Source organism: Rhipicephalus sanguineus, chromosome 1 (genome assembly GCF_013339695.2).
Source record: "Rhipicephalus sanguineus isolate Rsan-2018 chromosome 1, BIME_Rsan_1.4, whole genome shotgun sequence".
Taxonomy (NCBI): Eukaryota; Metazoa; Arthropoda; class Arachnida; order Ixodida; family Ixodidae; genus Rhipicephalus; species Rhipicephalus sanguineus.
In genome coordinates this window covers 55,782,217-55,803,002 of record NC_051176.1, presented here as the reverse complement: position 1 = coordinate 55,803,002, position 20,786 = coordinate 55,782,217, and the positions used below count along the sequence as shown (strand labels likewise).

The 20,786-nt window shown below is 46.7% G+C and overlaps 6 non-coding genes across 6 annotated transcripts; all 6 read right to left on the bottom strand.

Annotated features, from left to right (window-relative positions):
• Positions 1-135: 135 nt before the first annotated feature.
• Positions 136-209, bottom strand: Trnan-guu (transfer RNA asparagine (anticodon GUU)). Its single transcript has one exon. It is a non-coding gene; the product is annotated as a tRNA-Asn (tRNA).
• Positions 210-290: 81 nt separating this feature from the next.
• On the bottom strand, positions 291-364 carry Trnan-guu (transfer RNA asparagine (anticodon GUU)). The gene has a single exon. It is a non-coding gene; the product is annotated as a tRNA-Asn (tRNA).
• Positions 365-432: 68 nt separating this feature from the next.
• On the bottom strand, positions 433-506 carry Trnan-guu (transfer RNA asparagine (anticodon GUU)). Its single transcript has one exon. It is a non-coding gene; the product is annotated as a tRNA-Asn (tRNA).
• Positions 507-590: 84 nt separating this feature from the next.
• On the bottom strand, positions 591-664 carry Trnan-guu (transfer RNA asparagine (anticodon GUU)). Its single transcript has one exon. It is a non-coding gene; the product is annotated as a tRNA-Asn (tRNA).
• A 66-nt stretch (positions 665-730) lies between these two features.
• Trnan-guu (transfer RNA asparagine (anticodon GUU)) lies at positions 731-804 on the bottom strand. The gene has a single exon. It is a non-coding gene; the product is annotated as a tRNA-Asn (tRNA).
• Positions 805-16,156: 15,352 nt separating this feature from the next.
• Positions 16,157-16,230, bottom strand: Trnan-guu (transfer RNA asparagine (anticodon GUU)). Its single transcript has one exon. It is a non-coding gene; the product is annotated as a tRNA-Asn (tRNA).
• Positions 16,231-20,786: the final 4,556 nt, after the last annotated feature.

Sequence of the window (20,786 nt, the reverse complement as noted above, 5' to 3'; positions counted from 1 at the left end):
CCAACCTTCCGGTTAACAGCTGAACGCGCTAGCCAATTGCGCCACGGAGGCGGCTGTCGCATACGCGTTCGGCAACTTGAGCACACTCTTCAAAAGCTATTATTAAAAAGAAGCAAAAAAAGAGAAACAGAACAACGCCACCGGGAGGGATCGAACCTCCAACCTTCCGGTTAACAGCCGAACGCGCTAGCCAACTGCGCCACGGAGGCGGCTGTCGCATAAGCGTTCGGCAACTTGAGCACACTCTTCAAAAGCTATTATTATAGCAAAAAAAAAGAGAAACAGAAGGACGCCCCCGGGAGGGATCGAACCTCCCACCTTCCGGTTAACAGCCGAACGCGCTAGCCAATTGCGCCACGGAGGCGGCTGTCGCATACGCGTTCGGCAACTTGAGCACACTCTTCAAGCAAAAAAAAAAGAGAAACAGAAGTACGCCCCCGAGAGGGATCGAACCTCCAACCTTCCGGTTAACAGCCGAACGCGCTAGCCAATTGCGCCACGGAGGCGGCTGTCGCATACGCGTTGGGTAACTTGAGCACACTCTTCAAAAGCTATTATTAAAAAGAAGCAAAAAAAGAGAAACAGAACAACGCCACCGGGAGGGATCGAACCTCCAACCTTCCGGTTAACAGCCGAACGCGCTAGCCAATTGCGCCACGGAGGCGGCTGTCGCATACGCGTTCGGCAACTTGAGCACACTCTTCAAGCGAAAAAAAGAGAAACAGAAGTACGCCCCCGAGAGGGATCGAACCTCCAACCTTCCGGTTAACAGCCGAACGTGCTAGCCAATTGCGCCACGGAGGCGGCTGTCGCATACGCGTTCGGCAACTTGAGCACACTCTTCAAGCAAAAAAAAGAGAAACAGAAGGACGCCCCCGGGAGGGATCGAACCTCCAACCTTCCGGTAAACAGCCGAACGCGCTAGCCAATTGCGCCACGGCGGCGTTTTTTTTTTCTTTAATGCCACCTTTGCACATAACAGAAATTTACAAGCACTTCGTAACCAGTCTAAAATCACCAGCCTGGCTGCGACTGGTTTTATTTAAAAGCGCTTCATTACAGCCAACTCATCTAATAACGACACCCATTCGGGTTGTTCGTCCCTAGAATTGTACACATCTCTCATGTATACAATGCTTTTTGTGAAATATTCATGCGCAGATCGGGCATCTTCATCTACATGGCGCACAGCCATTCTTGTTCGCCACACGCTGTGAAGCGCAAGCAACATAAACATGTCATAAGGCACACCATCTTGATTTTCCGTAGCCAAAAATCTAATACCGTATGGCGTGATTGGCCAGTTCTTTTTCAAGGTGCGCTGCAAAATTTCCCACAGAAACACAGCGTCCCCAACAGTCAAGAAAAATGTGGTTGATAGTCTCGGGTTTTCTGCAGATAAGGCAATCTATCGACCACGGGACGAAGAAACCCTCCCCTTGTAGCCACGGTTTTACCGGTAATGTTTCGCTGTGCAGCTGGAAGAAGAATATCTTTGCGCTTGCACGTACGGTCATCATTTTTACCCTCTTAAATACGTCATGCTCGAGGCCAACACGATATATCGCTCTGTAGATGGGCTGAGGTAACATAACGTCACGTAAATCTCTGTAGAGACGCTTTCTCGTTACATCAGATAAGTAGTTCGTCGAAAACCGCACCTTCAATATTCCGTATGCCATCACTACTTCTCTTAAATATCCACGCAGGTTACATTTTACAGACACATTTGATACCACATAATCAGGAATCCTATTACACAGTACAATTTGCATAAATGTTCGCAGAAAAGGGTTACATAGGTCACGTAAAAAAAATAAATCTTGACACTATTTGCTTCAGAAACAGGTGAGCCAATCCTAGACCACCATTTCTGGAAGAATGAAATAAGTTTGTCCGGCTAGTACGCTCCCATACCGACCCCCAAACAAAAACTGCTAAAACTCTACGCAATTTTTGCACATTTGCTCTTGTCATGAAAAGGAACTGCAGGACATACCATACTTTACAAATAATGAACCAATTACATGCAGTCGCTCTAGAAAACATAGAAAGTTCCCTACCATGCCAGCTTTGAGTCTTTTCACGTGTACGTTCACATATCTCCTTCCAATAATCATTTGTGTCTCTGTAATGCTGCAGAGGGGCACCAAGGTACTTAGTTGGTACAATAGCATTGGTACAATAGCAATAGCCGTCGGTCCTGATAGCACTCCAAACTCCTTCCTCCGGCGTTACGCTGAACCACTAAGTAAATTTCTCGTCGTAATCTTTCAGGCCTCTCTAGAATCCGCGATACTTCCACCTGATTGGAAAATTGCACGCATTGTACCGATCTTAAAAAAGGGCGACCCATCTTCAGTCTTAAATTACCGTCCGATTTCTATTTTATCATCTTCTTGCAAAATAATTGAGCATATCGTTGCGAACTACATTAATAACTTCTTAAATGAGCATGACATTCTAACTCCCTTTCAACATGGCTTCAGAAAGGGTCTTTCGACAATCACCCAATTGAGTACGGTCATACGTTCTTTCGGTTCTGTTCTTGACAGAGGTGGCCAAATGGACGTTATATTTCTAAATTTTCAAAAGGCTTTTGATGTAGTTCCTCATGACAAATTAATCTGCAAGTTACAGTTCCTTGGCTTTCCTGGCTTCATCCTATCATGGATATCTGCTTATTTAATGCATCGAAAACAGCGTGTTGTGATAGACGGACAGCAATCTGATTCTTTCTCGGTAACCTCTGGCGTCCCTCAGGGAAGTGTACTTGGCCCGCTGTTATTCCTTATTTATTGCAACGACATAGTAGATGTCATACAAGCCCCAGTAAATATTCGTCTTTTCGCAGACGACTGCGTTATTTTTAACGCAATTAATACAGTTGAAGACCAATTTTTGCTTAGTGCAGCCTTAAACAGTATTTTTAGGTGGAGCAATAAATGGGGCATGAAACTAAACTCTTCTAAGTCTGTGCTCCTGCGTTTAACTAAAAAAACAGTACCCCTGAAGTTTTCATACTCCATTGGCCAAGACCCTTTGATTGAAGTTAACGAGTACAAATATCTTGGAGTTACCATTACTAACAACCTCAACTGGAGCACCCACATTTCTAACACCGCCTCTTCATCCTTCAGAAAATTATGTCTACTTCGCCACAAGCTTAAACATGCATCCCCTGACGTGAAAACTTTAGCCTATACCACTTTTATCAGACCCAAATTAGAATACGCCTGCATTATTTGGGATCCTTTCACCAAAACCAATATTAATACTTTTGAAAGAATACAGAGAAAAGCCATGCGATTCATTTTTTTCTAAATACAGCCGCGAGGATTCTGTAACTGCTCTTATACGTTCTAACGGTTTTCACACACTTCAAATGAGGCGTAAAATATCCCGACTGAAGTTCCTCCATTCTTTGTTAAATCGTAAATTTTTTATAGATCCCAGTCCTTACATAACCCTTTCTGAGACTAGGAAAACCCGTCATTCCCATTCCCTCACACTCTCCCCTTATGTTGCCAGATCTAAACTCTTTAAATATTCTTTTTTTCCCCGCACCATAGAAGAATGGAACCTGATACATTTTGATCATCTCGACTCGACTGAATCAATACAGAATTACTTCCTGACTATTTCCTAATTATTTTTATTTATAGTTGTTTTTATCTTTACCTGACTTGTTTATGATACCAAATTGTGCATTGTACTGTACGTGTATTTATGTTGTACCCTGCCCCTCCTGCATGGGCCACATAGCCTGCAGTATTTTGTAAATAAATAAATAAATAAATAAAAAAATTGACCATCTCATATTTGCGTAGTTTTGCGGGGTGGTCTCCCAAGATCCGTGCCACAAGCCTAGGCATTTATCCCAGTTTACTGCACTACCTGTGAACTTGCAAAACGAGACCACATCACGTATCACTTCACTGACACTTTCTTTATCCCGACAAAACACAGCAATGTCATCTGCATATGTTAACATTTTGGCTTCACTTTCCATTAGTTGATACTAGAGCACTGCACGGGCCGATTTTTCCGGCCTGGGCCCGGCCCGGCCCGAAAACGCCATGCTCCGGCCCGCCCGAGCCCGGCCCGGTGTTCTTAAATGCGGCCCGTACCCGGCCCGGCCCGTTTAGGACACGCCTCGCCGGCAACGGGAAAGGCTCTTCGACGGCGCGCGTTATTGCGCCCGCCGCCGAGTGCTCTTTACCCTCATTTCTGTTTGCTGTTTTCGTGCTTTGCTTACATCTGCGGTGACGTTCAGCAGAATCGAGTGAGTATACGTGACTTTAGGAGCTATGTGCGGTAATTCTGGCATATGCCATGTCTGATGTCAACCTAGACTGCGTCCACGCGCGTTGGTGTCGTTCGGGAGTTCGCACTCGCACGTGTTTAACTGAGTATTTAAGGATGGGTTACGTTTGTAAAACACGCGGTCAGTAACCCCTCACGGCGTGCCCCTGACATCCAGAGGATGGGCTTGGTTGTCGGATTATGCCGGGGGCTTATTCTGAAAGCGAATTTTGAAGCGATTTCTCAGATAGAAGTTCTTTCATTCGTGCATAGCCAGTGCCTAAGCAAAACAAGGTCCCCGCCTTCTTTTACGTGAAAATTTGTTTTCATTGCGAAGTTATTTAAAGCGAAACACTCGTGTCAGACGTGTGTACAGTAACGGTGTGTTGAATAAAGGGTGGTTTAAATAATACTAATCAGTCTGTGTGTGTTTGTGTTTGTGTTGGTTATTCCCAGAATCCCGGATCGCTTCTCAAGCCTCATCACTCCTGTTGTGAGTCACACTCTGGTCACGACTAGTAATGGGAAAATCAACAGCGGCGTTCGTCCTGTGACAAGAGTCGCTCCGCATCTTGCACTTAAACTGCACGAAAAACAGCTCCTGGGATGTTAATGACTCATAAGTAGCGTTGACCAGACTACGGAGTCACGCAGGCAGAAACTGGCGCCGCGGGCATGCGAGCGTAGCTGCATACTCGAAATGTTTTTCTAGATAAAAACGCGCACATCTTATATACATTAATCTAGGCAGTTTACCGTTGCTTGCCTTACACGGTATAATTGTGGAAACTTATATTAGGCGTTTCTTGAAATTACGTGTAGCATACCGATTGAGCAAAATTGTAGACGTCTTGTATACTGTGTAATTTCTGTGCACGCCAATACACTCCAGGTGGTTTAAATTACCCGGAGCCCTCAACGACGGCGTCTCATATAGCCTGAGTCGCTTCGGGAAGTTAAACCCCACAAAACAACAAAGACAAAGCCAAACAACGTACACATGAAATTATACAGACACGTATGAGACCTGGGCCTAATACGGGCCTGGCTCCGGCCCGAGCCCGACCCGAGCCCGAAGATCAATGGCCCGAGCCCGGCCCGGGCCCGATCCAACAATCCCTGACCCGGCCCGGCCCGGCCCGCCGGCCGGGCCCGTGCAGTGCTCTAAACTTGATACCCCCTTATTCTGTCATTCCCAATAATCTTCATACAAAAAGGTTCCATGTATATTGCGAATAGTAAAGCTGAGATGGGATCACCCTGCCGCGCGCCATTTCTCACTTGAAAGCTTTCAGTAACATGCCCATTAACCACAATACGCGCAAAGCACTTTCTATAAGCCATTTTTACCCCCTCCAATATTATAGACCCTACATTAACATATTCTAGTATCAAAAATAAAATGTCATGGTTTACACGATCGAAGGCTTTTTCCATATCTAATTGCATCATTGCCATTCTGCTCTCGAACACATCACAACTCTCCAACACACTCCTTGCTACATGAACATTGGTGTTTATTGTGCGTCCTTTTATTCCACAAGTTTGATGTGGTCCAACTAATGATTTTATCACCATCTGCAACCTACTGGCGAGAACCTTCATGAACACTTTATAGTCTACATTGGCTAAGCTGATCGGTCGATAAGACTTCACGGACAATAATTTTATAGGGTCTTCGGTCTTCGGTATTGGTATTACGTGCGTCTTTCGAAATGAAGACGGAAGCTCCTTTAATCTTAAAGCCTCTGTGTAAACACGATGTAAGGCTACAGATATTACGCTTCTAAATGTCTTATACATTGCTGCTCCCAATCCATCGGGTCCAGGTGCTTTGCCAACAGACAACTCGTCGATAGCCTTTTCTATCTCGGAAATATTTGTCGGCATTTCCCATTGTTCTCTTTCGCTATCGGAAAGCTTTGGTATCAAACGCAGAAACTCAGTCTCAAACCCTTTATCAGCTTTCACTTCTTGACCAAGCAAGCCATGAAAGTATTCAACGAATGCCCGCTCAATAGCTTCACCTTCTCGTGCGATTCCCCTACTAGTTGTTATCGCTTTAATTTCGTTGCGCTTGGCGTACCTCTTTTCGTCTCCTAGAGCACGTTTTGTAGGCGTTTCGCCAAGAAATAGTTTTTCTGCACGCGCTCTTATCATCGCCCCTCTGTATTTTTCAATGTCTATGCCTCCAATTGATTCTTTAACTGCCTTATTTCTTTTGTGTACTTTCCAGATATTTTACTTTCTAGACTCAGTGCAAAGTCTAACTGACATTGCAATTCTTTTTCTTTTTCCTTTTCACTTCTATACAGCACACTCGCTCTTTCAATGGCCCTTATCTTTGTTATTTCCTTAAATCGCTCCCAGGCTTCGATTGCATTTACTTGGGGCTCAGCTAACATTTTGTTAATGCTGTCCTGTGCACCTTCTACAAACAATTCGTCTTTTAAAATTTTATCATTTAATTTCCATACGTCCCAGTTAAAGCTCGTCCTCTTTTGTTCATGCCCTATAGTGAACACCACTAAGCTGTGGTCACTGAAGGATACACTTTTTACTTCATAATACGAACATATTCGAATTAAGTCTATTGACACATAGGCTGTGTCAAGCCTTGCATGGCTTTCGTGCTGAAAGTGTGTATACTGCTCCCCTGCAGATAGTACGACACCTACATCTTCAAGATTACACTCTTGTACAATTGTGCTGAGTAGCATTGGACTTTGATCTTTTACAGTTGTCTTTTTTACTCTGTCTTGAGGGTTACAAACACAAATAAAATCTCCAAGCATAATGACAGTCCTGTCGCATCTAACAAAAGACTTCAGACTCTAAAAAAAAACTCTACGTTCACTCTCTTTGTTGGGCGCGTACACACAGACAAAACGCCAGTTTTTGTTATTATATGTAAAATCACATACTATATATCTCCCAGTACTAGACACAATTACAGTCTCTTCTACTATACCAAGAGAATTTCTAAGTAGTAGTGCACAACCAGCAGACATTCCAACAGCATGAGACACACATACATTGTACCGCGCTCAAAATGGAGAGACCATGCGGTCGGTCTGATCTCGACTTTCTACTTTCGTTTCCTGAATGGCAACAACATCGAGATCATGCTCAAGCGTCAATCGACTTAATTGATACTGCCGTCGTCTAGCTGCAAGGCCCCTAACGTTGAGAGTAGCAACTCTTAATTGTGTCTCGACGTTCATAGCCATTAGGTCATAACTGGCCATCCCGGCCGCCCATGATCCTCACCTCTGATACTCTTTCATCACCATCAGGTCCACGGTTCCATGCAGCCTCACAGGCCCCCGTTCTTTTGGTCGTCAAAGTAAAGCGCCACGTATCATTCCCGCAGCACTTAAGGCACACGTCATTAATGTTCTCCATTTGTTGAGGTCCGATGCCGGGTCAATAACGTGTATCTATTGGTCCAAACCCCCGCCTTACGGGGGCTGTTGATTTGAAAGCGACCCCGTTGAAGGCATCTGCTGCTGTTGTAACTGCTGCTGCTGATGACTTGTCTGTCGCTGCTGAAGAATATGCTGCTTCGGCAGTGGTTGCTGTTGCTGTGTCTGCACTTGATGAACTGTCTGCTGTTGCTGAGCCTGTTCTTGCTGCTGTTGGAGTTGGGTCGGCGGCTGGGTCTCGGCTATACGACGTTCACGTAGGACGTTAGGTGCCGGTCTTCGGCGCACATTAATCGCCTAAGCCGGCGGTTCCTCGGAAGTTTTCATTACATTCACCTTCTTCCCTTCCGCCTCCTCCCTTGTCCTCTTGTTAGTGCTAGACGTGTCCATGTTTTCTGGCATTTCTTCCTTCGTTTCAGGCGTCGTTGCACCTTGAGCACTCCTCGTAGGTTGGGCTTCATTCGCAGGTCCTTTGTCTTTGCTACCAGTTGAAGCATCCCTTAGGGGACGTGAAGAAAGGGGCGTTAACCTGGGTATTGATTCCTCCCGACGTCCTCCAGTGAGCTTTTCTGCCTCGACCTCGTCGTGTGGTTCTCAGATAGTTCTTCGCTCCCCACGGGCCCGGCTACAGTTTCGTATGTCCTCGAACACCCGCTCTCGTCATGCCCAAAACGCCGACACACTGCGCAACGCGGGGCCCGGCACTCCCTCCTAATATGGCCTGTGCCTCGGCAACGCAGGCATAGCGGTGCTCTTCCGTCTACGACAACGAGCGTGAGGTCTCCTGCAATCCGCAACTGATGTGGGAGGTCGTCTACCGTGAGGCCCGGTTTGAGTTTGAGGCGCACCGCACGCGTCGATGAACCTTTGTCCGTGCAGCCATACACGCGCCAGCGTTCTCGCACTATTTCATTAGCCTTGCCATAAGGTGCCAACGCTGCTCACATGTCGTCATCAGGAACGTTATACAGTAGCCAATGAATCTTCAGTCTCGTATCCTGGTTGCTTGGGTCTATAGCGATACAGCGCGGGCTCTTCACCGCTATGTCACCAGCAGCAAGCATTTTCTTCTTGCCCTCAGCGCTTTTGAATGTGATGGCCCAAACATGATTCATTTGGTACGCCCCCAAGGCAGCCAACTCGGGGAGCAAAGCCAAACGAATAAGTGCGTCCCTGAAATCTTCGACGCGGTACGGCCGCGCCCTGATATCGGCGTGCAAAAAAACAGTATGCAGCGTTGCATCACCTGATGGCAGTCGGGGCAAAATAATCTGATATTCCTGTGACGATTCGTCCATGTTCCTGGTACCACGGCCCTGCTGGGCCGCTGATGCCGCTCCGATATCGTCGGAGCTCATTCCGCCCATGTCCGTACACTACGGTGACCGGAAGTGGAATCCCATTGCGGCACGGAGGCGGCTGTCGCATGCGCGGTCGGCAACTTGAGCACATTCTTCAAAAGCTATTAAAAAGAAGCAAAAAAAAGAGAAACAGAAGAACGCCCCCGGGAGGGATCGAACCTCCAACCTTCCGGTTAACAGTCGAACGTGCTAGCCAATTGCGCCACGGAGGCGGCTGTCGCATGCTCGGTCGGCAACTTGAGCACACTCTTCAAAAGATATTATTAAAAAGAAGCAAAAAAAAGAGAAACAGAAGAACGCCCACGGGAGGGATCGAACCTCCAACCTTCCGGTTAACAGTCGAACGTGCTAGCCAATTGCGCCACGGAGGCGGCTGTCGCATGCTCGGTCGGCAACTTGAGCACACTCTTCAAAGATATTATTAAAAAGAAGCAAAAAAAAGAGAAACAGAAGAACGCCCCCGGGAGGGATCGAACCTCCAACCTTCCGGTTAACAGTCGAACGTGCTAGCCAATTGCGCCACGGAGGCGGCTGTCGCATGCTCGGTCGGCAACTTGAGCACACTCTTCAAAAGATATTATTAAAAAGAAGCAAAAAAAAGAGAAACAGAAGAACGCCCCCGGGAGGGATCGAACCTCCAACCTTCCGGTTAACAGTCGAACGTGCTAGCCAATTGCGCCACGGAGGCGGCTGTCGCATGCTCGGTCGGCAACTTGAGCACACTCTTCAAAAGATATTATTAAAAAGAAGCAAAAAAAAGAGAAACAGAAGAACGCCCACGGGAGGGATCGAACCTCCAACCTTCCGGTTAACAGTCGAACGTGCTAGCCAATTGCGCCACGGAGGCGGCTGTCGCATGCTCGGTCGGCAACTTGAGCACACTCTTCAAAAGATATTATTAAAAAGAAGCAAAAAAAAGAGAAACAGAAGAACGCCCACGGGAGGGATCGAACCTCCAACCTTCCGGTTAACAGTCGAACGTGCTAGCCAATTGCGCCACGGAGGCGGCTGTCGCATGCTCGGTCGGCAACTTGAGCACACTCTTCAAAAGATATTATTAAAAAGAAGCAAAAAAAAGAGAAACAGAAGAACGCCCACGGGAGGGATCGAACCTCCAACCTTCCGGTTAACAGTCGAACGTGCTAGCCAATTGCGCCACGGAGGCGGCTGTCGCATGCTCGGTCGGCAACTTGAGCACACTCTTCAAAAGATATTATTAAAAAGAAGCAAAAAAAAGAGAAACAGAAGAACGCCCCCGGGAGGGATCGAACCTCCAACCTTCCGGTTAACAGTCGAACGTGCTAGCCAATTGCGCCACGGAGGCGGCTGTCGCATGCTCGGTCGGCAACTTGAGCACACTCTTCAAAAGATATTATTAAAAAGAAGCAAAAAAAAGAGAAACAGAAGAACGCCCACGGGAGGGATCGAACCTCCAACCTTCCGGTTAACAGTCGAACGTGCTAGCCAATTGCGCCACGGAGGCGGCTGTCGCATGCTCGGTCGGCAACTTGAGCACACTCTTCAAAAGATATTATTAAAAAGAAGCAAAAAAAAGAGAAACAGAAGAACGCCCCCGGGAGGGATCGAACCTCCAACCTTCCGGTTAACAGTCGAACGTGCTAGCCAATTGCGCCACGGAGGCGGCTGTCGCATGCTCGGTCGGCAACTTGAGCACACTCTTCAAAAGATATTATTAAAAAGAAGCAAAAAAAAGAGAAACAGAAGAACGCCCACGGGAGGGATCGAACCTCCAACCTTCCGGTTAACAGTCGAACGTGCTAGCCAATTGCGCCACGGAGGCGGCTGTCGCATGCTCGGTCGGCAACTTGAGCACACTCTTCAAAAGATATTATTAAAAAGAAGCAAAAAAAAGAGAAACAGAAGAACGCCCCCGGGAGGGATCGAACCTCCAACCTTCCGGTTAACAGTCGAACGTGCTAGCCAATTGCGCCACGGAGGCGGCTGTCGCATGCTCGGTCGGCAACTTGAGCACACTCTTCAAAAGATATTATTAAAAAGAAGCAAACAAAGAGAAACGCCCCCGGGAGGGATCGAACCTCCAACCTTCCGGTTAACAGCCGAACGCGCTAGCCAATTGCAGCACGGGGGCTTTTTTTTTTCTTCTTTATTACCTTTTTACATCAAACAGGGTTACACAAAACAAGTACAAAAGAGTAAAAACATCAGCTAGTCTCAAGTATGATGTGTGTTTAAAAGGCCTTGAGTGAGGCCAATTCATCCATTGCTGTAAACCAATCAGGGGTGTCTTCTGCGTGTTACATCTTTCATGCAGATCACACTTTTGACAAAGTAGTGTCGCGCGAGCGCGCATCCACGTCATGCGAGCCTTCCACAGGGCATGCATGCATAACAGCATAACCATTTTAGTAGGAACGCCCCCTGTGTCGTCACATGGCAGAAATCGTATGCCAAATGGTGATAACGGGAAATCTTTTTTGATTGTACGTTGAAGGACGTCCCATAAAAATGTTGCATCGCGGCAGTCCAGAAAACAATGGTTTTGTGTTTCAGCCTTCCTGCATAATATGCAGTTAATTGACCAGGGAACAAAAATGCCTTTACTTTGAAGCCATGACTTCAGTGGGAGCGTTTCTGTGTGTAGTTGAAAAAAAAACGTTTTTGTCGAACTTCGAACAGGCATGGCTCTGACTCTTTTAAGCACATTGCATTCTGAACCCAATAAGTATTTTGATCTATATACTGGTAGAGGTAGAAATACATCTATTAGATCCTTATACAGCTTTTTCTTTGAAACTAACGCCAGATACTCAAGGGAAAATTGTGTTTTAAGTATTCTAAAAGAAGCCACTATTTCACGTAGAAATCCTGGCCAGCTGTCACAATGCTTGTTGACACAGCATAGTCCGCGAGGTGGTCTCGTAGGCGAACTTGTAACACTGTTCTCAAAAAAGCGTTACACTGATCGCGGAGATAAATAAACCTTGAAACAACTTGTTTCAAAAAAAGATGAGTTAGGCCTAGTCCCCCATGCTGCACCCTCTGAAACAGATTGCAACGACTCGTGCGTTCCCAAGTCGAGCCCCAAATATAAACTGCAAACACTGTGAAGTTTCTGCACTGACATTCTTGTCATGCATAATACTTGTAGAACATAAAACATTTTTGCGATTAGAAATATATATTGCACACACTTGCTCTCGAAAAGATTGAGAATTTATGACCACCCCATTTCTGAGTTTTTTCTTTTACCCTCTCGGTTTCTTCGATCCAGTGCCCTATAGGCGCCTTGTGGTGTTGCAATGGGACGCCGAGGTATACGTTTGGCGAGTCAGACCATTCTATATTGCAGTACAGTTGTGGCTTAGTTGGCTAGTCTCTATACCAAATGCCGAGGCTTTTTGCCCAGTTTACAGCACTCCCCGTAGCTTGACAAAATGATGTAGTTTCTTGTACCACTTTTTGTACACTTTCTTTGTCCGTACATAGCACGGCAATGTGGTCCGCGTATGCCAGCACTTTGACCTCGTTGTCACAATAACGAAAGCCTTGGATGGTGGGACATGAAACAGTTTTTTGGCAGAAAGGTTCTATATATAGCGCAAATAGTAACGAGGAGGTTGGACAGCCTTGGCGCAAGCTGGCAGTCACTGGATTGCTCTCACTAAGTTGTCTGTTTATTATCAGTTTGGCTGTACGGTCTGCATAAGCCATTTTAACGCCCTCTATGATAACGGAACCTACATTAACGTGTTGAAGTATTAGTAGTAAAATTTCGTGGGTTACCCTATCAAAGGCCTTTTCAAGGTCTAGCTGGAGTATTGCAATTCGGCCTCCTTCAGCATCGCATGACTCCAATATATTTCTTACTACATGTATATTGGTGAAAATCGTTCTTCCCTTAATCCCGCATGTCTGGTGTGGGCCTACTAGTGTTTTAATAACTCTTTGAAGTCGCTTAGCTATTACTTTCATGAATATTTTGTAGTCAGTATTCGTGAGGCTTATTGGTCTATATGAATCAACGGAGCGTAACTTAAGCGGATCATTGGTTTTAGGAATTAACACCACGTGCGTTGTCCTAAACGATGGAGGCATGCTTTTCCTTTGAAAACATTCGTTGAAGACGCGATGCAAGGCTACTGACATTTCTGGTTTAAAACACTTGTACAGGGTTGCGCCTAACCCATCTGGCCCAGGTGATTTACTTGGTTGTAAGTCTTCAATCGCTTTTTCGATTTCGTTTACGGTAATCGGCATTTCGAGTTCTTCACATAGTTTGTTCTCTAGTTGTGGCAATAGCGGCAAAAATTCACGTTCAAATACTTTGGTATCTTCATGTTTTTGATTTAACAGCCAACGAAAACGTTCAGTGAAGGCTTTTTGGATATTTTTTTTATCTCGGGTAACTTCGTTATGATAACAAATTTCGGTAATGTCTCTTTTCACTGCATATCGCTTTTCGTCTCCTAACGCCCGCTTGGTGGGCGTTTCCCCGAGCCAGAATTGATTGGCCCGTGCTCTGACTACTGCACCTCGATATCTTTCAATGTCTACTGCTTCTAGCTTGCTTTTAGTTTCTTTTATTTGCTTTGCGAACAGGCCCGCTTTAGAACTTTCAGTGGTAAGTAGGAATTGTAGTGTATCGTGAAGCTGTCTTTCTTTTTCTTTTTCTTTTCTGCGCAGTGTGCACGCTCGGTCTATTGCCATAAGTTTGACGTGAGATTTAAACATTTCCCATAAGGACGAAAAGTCTGTTCTTTTAGTTTTTGAAGGAAAGGTTCATCTTCTAACAGCTTATCGTTAAGCTTCCATGTGTGCCAGTTAAAGCGACACGCTTTTTCCTTTTCACCGTTAGTAACCGCTACTAAACAGTGATCGCTAAAACTGACGCACTGTACGAGATAGTTGGTACAAAGCGGCAGAAATTCAACTGGTACATAGATACGGTCTAATCTTGCGTGGCAGTCTCCTTGGAAATGGGTGTACTTCATGCTGTTTCTAGACGTAAGCACACTTCCTACGTCTTCTAAGTCACATTCGTATGCTGTCTCATTTAAGTATATCGCACTTTTATCTCTGGACAGCAACCTTTTGCTTCTGTCTTCTGGTCTGCACACACAATTAAAATCTCCCAACAGAACAACATTGCGGTTACACTTTACATATAATTGTACACTTTCAAAAAAATTCTTCCTTTCTTGTTCTCTGTTTGGTGCGTGAACACATATTGCGCGCCACAGCCTATCGCAAAACGTAAAATCAAGCACAACTAGTCTTCCACTTTCACACGTGGTAACAACTTCTTAAACAATTTCGAGTGAATGACGGTATAATACCAAACAGCCTCCAGACACAGCAACCGCATGAGACACACATATATTAAATGTAGACCTGAACGTTTCGACCATTTTATCAGTTTGTTCTTGACTTTCAATTTTTGTTTCTTGTACTGCCACTACGTCTAGATTATTTTCGGTTAGAAGGCGGTTCAGTTGGTACTGTTTCCTGCGCGCTGACAGACCGCGGACATTTATTGTTGCTATACGCAAGGGAGTATTAAGTTTGTTAGCCATAGTATATTGGTAATGGTATACATACTACTCACATTGTGGGTCGGTATGGCAGTGCACCTAAACGAGGCGTGGGTTTTGCTGGACTGTAATACACGGTTTCTCTTGTGTTTGGAGCCATCTTGTTACGAAAAGGTACCCGATCAGTGATCGGTTGTGTTTGAGTTTGTATCACACAAACAGTTCCCCTGCTAAGGCAAGAGATTTGCTGGCGGTGGTTTCCGGTCAGGCGGTATTGTCGGCTTGAACTTGAGGCTTCCTCGCCGAAGAGGAAACGTTTTCGCTGGAGGCTTGTCGATACCCATTTCTTTGGTGTTTCCAACGTCGTCTTGGCCTGTGTCGCGTGACCGTTTCGCCGATGTGCTCGCAGCTATTGCCATTTCAACGTCGACAGCTTCCTTGGCGTCGCAGGTCGTTGTTGAAGGCGGGGCTACATTGAGGTCACTTACACTATCGGCCTTTTTGTCTGGCTTGAGTTCCATCGGGTCGGGTTCCTTATTATTCACGATGTCTTTGCTCTTTTCTTGCGTTTCTGGTGGCTTGGTGTTGACGCCATCTTCTGGTACGGGATCTCGTGCAGCTTCCTTGGCGTCAATTAGGTCCATAATGTGTTCCGAAGTGTCTTGGTTTTGGGGTGGTCCAGTCACCGAGGCATAGGATCGCACGCACGTGGATTCATCGTGGCCGTACCGGCGACAATGGCCACAGCGCGGTACACGACAGTCTCGTGTATGTGGCCGGTGCCGTGACACCGGAGACAGAGCGGTGCTCTGCCAGGTACATACATGGACGAGAGCTAAGTCTTCTGCCACTCGAAGTTGGTGTGGTAAGTCTTCAATACTCATGCCTGCTTTGAGCTGGAGGGTTACCGACCGCGTTGTGGAACTCTTCTCGTTGCAGCCTTGTACACGCCACTTATCTCTGGCGACCTCAACGACTTTCCCAAACGGAGACAATGCTGTTCGCACGTCTTCATCGGGGACGCCGTGCAACAACCAGTAAAGCTTGAGTCGTATTGCCTGGTTGCAGGGGTCAACAACAACGCAGCGTCGGTCTTTCACAGTGAAATTTCCTGCTGCCAGCATTTTCTTCTTCGCTTCGTCGTCGCAAAAAGTCACCGCCCACACATGGTTCATTTGATAAGCACCTAGCGCGACCACTTCCGATAGTAGCGAAATATGCGCGAGCGCATCTCTGAAGTGCTCCACCCTATAAGGCCTGGCTTTTAGGTCTGCGTGTAGAAACAAGGGGTTCGTGGTGGTCGTACCTGTGGGCAGGGCCGGCTAAACAATTTGGTAGTCCTGGCAAGGCATATCCGTTGACCTGTTTCCGCGGCTTTGGGGGGCCGCTATACCTGCTCGTTGGGAGCCCATGAATCACACAACCGCACGCTACGGTGGCCGGAAGTGGAAATTGCGCCACGGAGGCGGCGATCGCATACGCTGTCGGCAACTTGAGCACACTCTTCAAAAGCTATTATTAAAAAGAAGGGGAAAAAAGAGAAATAGAACAACGCCCCCGGGAGGGATCGAACCTCCAACCTTCCGGTTAACAGCCGAACGCGCTAGCCAATTGCGCCACGGAGGCTTTTTTTTCTTTATTGCCTGTATTTGGCCCACATAAACAATAGACATATTTATAAATATTTACACAACACAATCAAAACAACGTTAAAAACGACCGCTCAAATGTAGTGGCCGCACATGCGTTAAAACGTTTTCATCGTCGATAATAATTCGACGCATTGCAACCACTCTGGAGTAAATTCCTGCAACTTTTGTTCCTCAACAAAATCCCTTATACATTCTTTGAAGTACTGCGTAGGCGGTCGTGCATCTACATCAACGTGCCTGACTGCCATTCTTGATTTCCAGATGCTATGAAGAGCCATGAGCATTATCAGGTCGAATGGGGTACCGGTGTGATTCTTGTACCGTCGTCACTTTGTATTGGCAAATAGTGGATCCCATGTGCATCAAGCGGAAAATCATTTTTGATTGTGCGCCGGAGCACATCCCAAAGAAAGACAGCATCCCAACAGTCCAGGAATACATGCTCAATTGTCTCCTCCTTTCTGCATATTATGCAATGCGTGCCCCAAGGCATATAAAACCCCTTTTCAGCCATCCATGATTTGACAGTCAGCGTACCGGTGTGTAATTTAAAAAAGAAATTCTTAACACCTGGCGGTATTAGCATCGCCTTGACGCGCTTTAGTGCGGTGTGCCCATGGCCTACATTGTAAAGGGACCGATATAAAGGCACTGGTAGAAACACATCACTTAGGTCCTTGTACAGTTTTTACGCTTGACTTCACTCAAGTACTCAAGTGAAAACCGCGCTGACAGAAACCTACGGGAAAGCACAACTTCGCGAAGAAAACCATAAACACCACCGGGCACACTGCCGGTTGAGGCAACCATGTTAGGCAAGTGTTGCCCCAGGCGAAGTTGACAGACAGTGTGAAGGAATGGGTTTTTAACGTCCCGAAAGAAATAAAACCGATTGACCACCTGTCTCAAAAACAAATGCGACAAGCCCAGTCCTCCATTTCGCACTCGAAGATATAAATTTGTACGACTTGATCTTTCCCAAGACGATGCCCACACGAACACTGCGAACACACGGTGAAACCTTTGGATGTTTACCCTTGAACAATATGAGACTTGTAGGGTATACCAAATTTTACTCATTAAGAAGATATTGCCAATGGTGGCTTTAGAAAACATAGACCAATTCCAGCAATTCCACTTATTTACTCTGTCCCGCAGTTTATCCACTTCGCTCCTCCAGTGCGAATCGCTGTCTTTGTAGCACTCGAGGGGGCACCCAAGTATTTCACCGGTGTCGTAACAAAATTGATGCTGGCAAAACTGTCTGGGGTTTCTGGCCAGTCACCGTGCCAAAAGCCCAGGCATTTGCCCCAGTTTATAGCGCTGCCGCTCGCAGCACAGAAGCTTTTAACACATTTGACAGCTTGTATTATGCTGTCTGAATCAGCGCAAAAAATGGCAATATCGTCCGCATAAGCCAAAAGCCGGACTTCAACCTCGTGCAGCTTAAACCCGCGAACATAGTCATTCTCTATGACACTCAAACAAAAAGACTCTATGTACAAACAGAACAATAGTGGCGAGAGAGGGCAACCTTGACGGACCGAACGCTTGACTGGGATGCGCTCCCCCACCGCCTTGTTAACGATTAGCTGCGTTGAGCAGTCTCGGTAGGCCATGGCAACCCCCTCTCTAATTATTTTGCCTAAATTCACATGATCTAAAATGCACAGAATTTCATGAGGCACCCTGTCGAAAGCTTTCTCCAGGTCGATTTGGAGCATCGCCACTCGTGCACCAATAGCGTCGCCGCATTCGAGGATACTCCGTGCTGCGTGTATATTAGCGAAGGTAGTTCGGCCTTTAACGCCACACGTCTGGTGCGGCCCCACGAGCTCCGTAATGACTGTTTGCAACCTCTTAGCTAGGATTTTCATAAATATCTTATAATCTCCATTAGTGAGGCAGATTTGGCGGTATGAAGTTACTCTGCGCAGTTGAACGGGGTCTTCTGATTTCGGTATAAGAACAGTGTGGGAGGGTGAAAAGGACGGGGGTAATACTTTCAGCTCGAATGCCTCATTGTATACGTCGGTTAAGACTGGTGATATTGCTAAATTGAAACATTTATAAAAGGCGGAAGTCGGACCATCAGGGCCAGGGGACTTCCCCGGATGCATACTTTCAATAGCACCTTTTACTTCCTCCTCTGACATGGGTTCCTCCAATATTTATTTCGTATTGTTGTCTAGCTTTGGCATCAGCGTTAAAAACTCTTTTTTAAAACGGTCGACGTCGACTGAGCAGGCGGCGAATAACCCATTGAAGTGCTCAAAGAAAGCGCGCTCGATATCGTCTGCTGCATCGCTGACTTTACCATCGTGTTCAATTTCTGTTATCTGATTACGTCGAGCGTGCCACTTTTCTGAGCCCAACGCCCTTTTTGACGGTGCTTCCAAGGTCAATCTAAATAGGTCGCGAAAGTCGGAACGAAAAGTGGTCGGAAACCTATTGCGACAAACATCAACACCCGCGTGACGATTAAAGCGCTACTAGGTGAGGGGGGGGACAAATAATGAAAACAAAAAATTAATTAAGCGTTTATTTTCATTAGTTTTAAATTTATTTGTCACGAATTAAATTAGTAGATTACATTGATGAAACTTTAGTCTTGGGTATGTGGTTGAGTGGCCAATTTTTTTCGTTTATTTTCAGAAACAGCGGGCACATGCAGGCAGTCTGGTAACATGGGTCAACGGTTTTGCGCATTTTGAGATGCAAATGTGCAAATGGCGTCGCTCGTTTTTGCGCAATAGGTTTGTGCCTGTCGTCCGTAGATATTTCCTCGCATAACCGTTGTTTTCTAGTCGTGGTACTCGGCAGAAGGTAATATAGCCCATCGCAGCCATCGGGAACCGTTTCAGTGACTGTGTTTTGCCAGCGCATGGCCGGCGTGCTGTCGCCCTTCGGGACGATGAGTCCGCCACGCTACGCGAAGAAACGCTGCGCTGTCTACGGATGCGAGAGCAACATGTGTGCAAGGTTTGTGTGTGTGATGATGTGGATTGTGTGGCCCGTGACGGGGCCGAAGAGGGAACGACAGTTCTGCTCTCCGGTACGCCTTGGAGGGGAAGACGACGAAAAGGAAGCGCGAGCGGGGCGTGCGGCTCGAGGAGTTGGAGCGCGACACGGTTGGAACGGCAGCCGCTGGTCGGCGGTTCGGGTCGCGACATCGCTTAACCAGGCGTCCGGCAGCCATGTGGACCTGGTGAGCCTGATTCCCGCTCTGTGCCCGGTGCTGACACAGAGACCGGCAGCCTAGTCTGTTCCTGGCCTGAGGTCCTGGGGCCCGAGTGGTGTCACGAGGTGGCCGCGGCTCATGTTGGCGACGGGCAGCTAACCTGCGCTGCAGTGGCCTGGTGATCTACCGGCCTGCAGTGCCATCGTCACTACCACTACCACCTCGCCACGGTCAAGGCAGCGTGACTGTTGACTGCCCAAGGAGTACCGGTGACGACCGACCTCGCCGCAGCGGCAACAGTTCATAACGGCGAGTAGGACAGTATGTGTGCGAGGCGCGTAGGACGTTTAGGATGTAAATAAGGAATGCTGTAGTGTGTTGTGTGTGAATCGTCAGAGTTATCGGTTGTGTTAAAGTCTGTGTTGTGTGTACAGAATCACCTGACTACCGGTTGAATTATTTCGGATCCTGGGCCCACATTACACCATCACAGTGTGCACGTTGAATTGTTATGCTACTTCTGATTTCTGTGTTATATATTTTGGGGTAATATCCTGTTCAACTGCAATATTTCGCCAATAAAATACACCTTATTTATCAAATCTGTCTTTTTCGTCTTCCCGTTATCTTGCAGGCTTCCATTATGGAGCCGTCATAGTGCTAAGAAAAAGAACATGCAGCTATAAAAAAAAAGTAAGAAGCGGCGCCCTGTCAAAAAATTTCATAATTTCGCGCCCATCGCGTTAAAACTTGACGTCATTTCCGCTTCCGGTTGTGACGTCATCTTTTTCTTTTTTTTAATTCTGTTTGTCCCCTCCTCACATAGATGGCGACTGTTGCAACAACTAGCCACCGGCTTGACACCACTGACCTCCATTAAAAAGGCTGGACGGCGCATCCCCGCACTGCGAGGCGGGCGCTTGTGAAGCCACCGGAAGGTGCCCTGTTTGTCCCGGAAGCCGGCGTCTTCTGTGCGTCTCAGTCGCGCAATTCAAATATTCTCGGGTGGCAGCTGTTGTTATGATCGTTTTTATTTTTTATTTTTTCAAACTCTGCGATTACGCCTCACTTTAGACGCCGCCGAACGCTACACGAAAGATGACAGACGCCGTGCCGACACCGTCCAAATACGGCGGAGTGCTGCAACGTACAAAATGCGTAAAAAGTGATGCAACTTTGAGGTACTTACGCGTGAAATGTCTTCCCTGACGACTTTTCCGGTCGATTCGCACAGTTTACTGCGCTACAAGCAGGTATTTCTTTAAAAAAAAGAAGAGAAAAGCTCTTTTCCGGGACAAAAACGGCGGCTTCCGGTGGCTTCACGCCCGCGTGCTCGATGCGCCATCCAG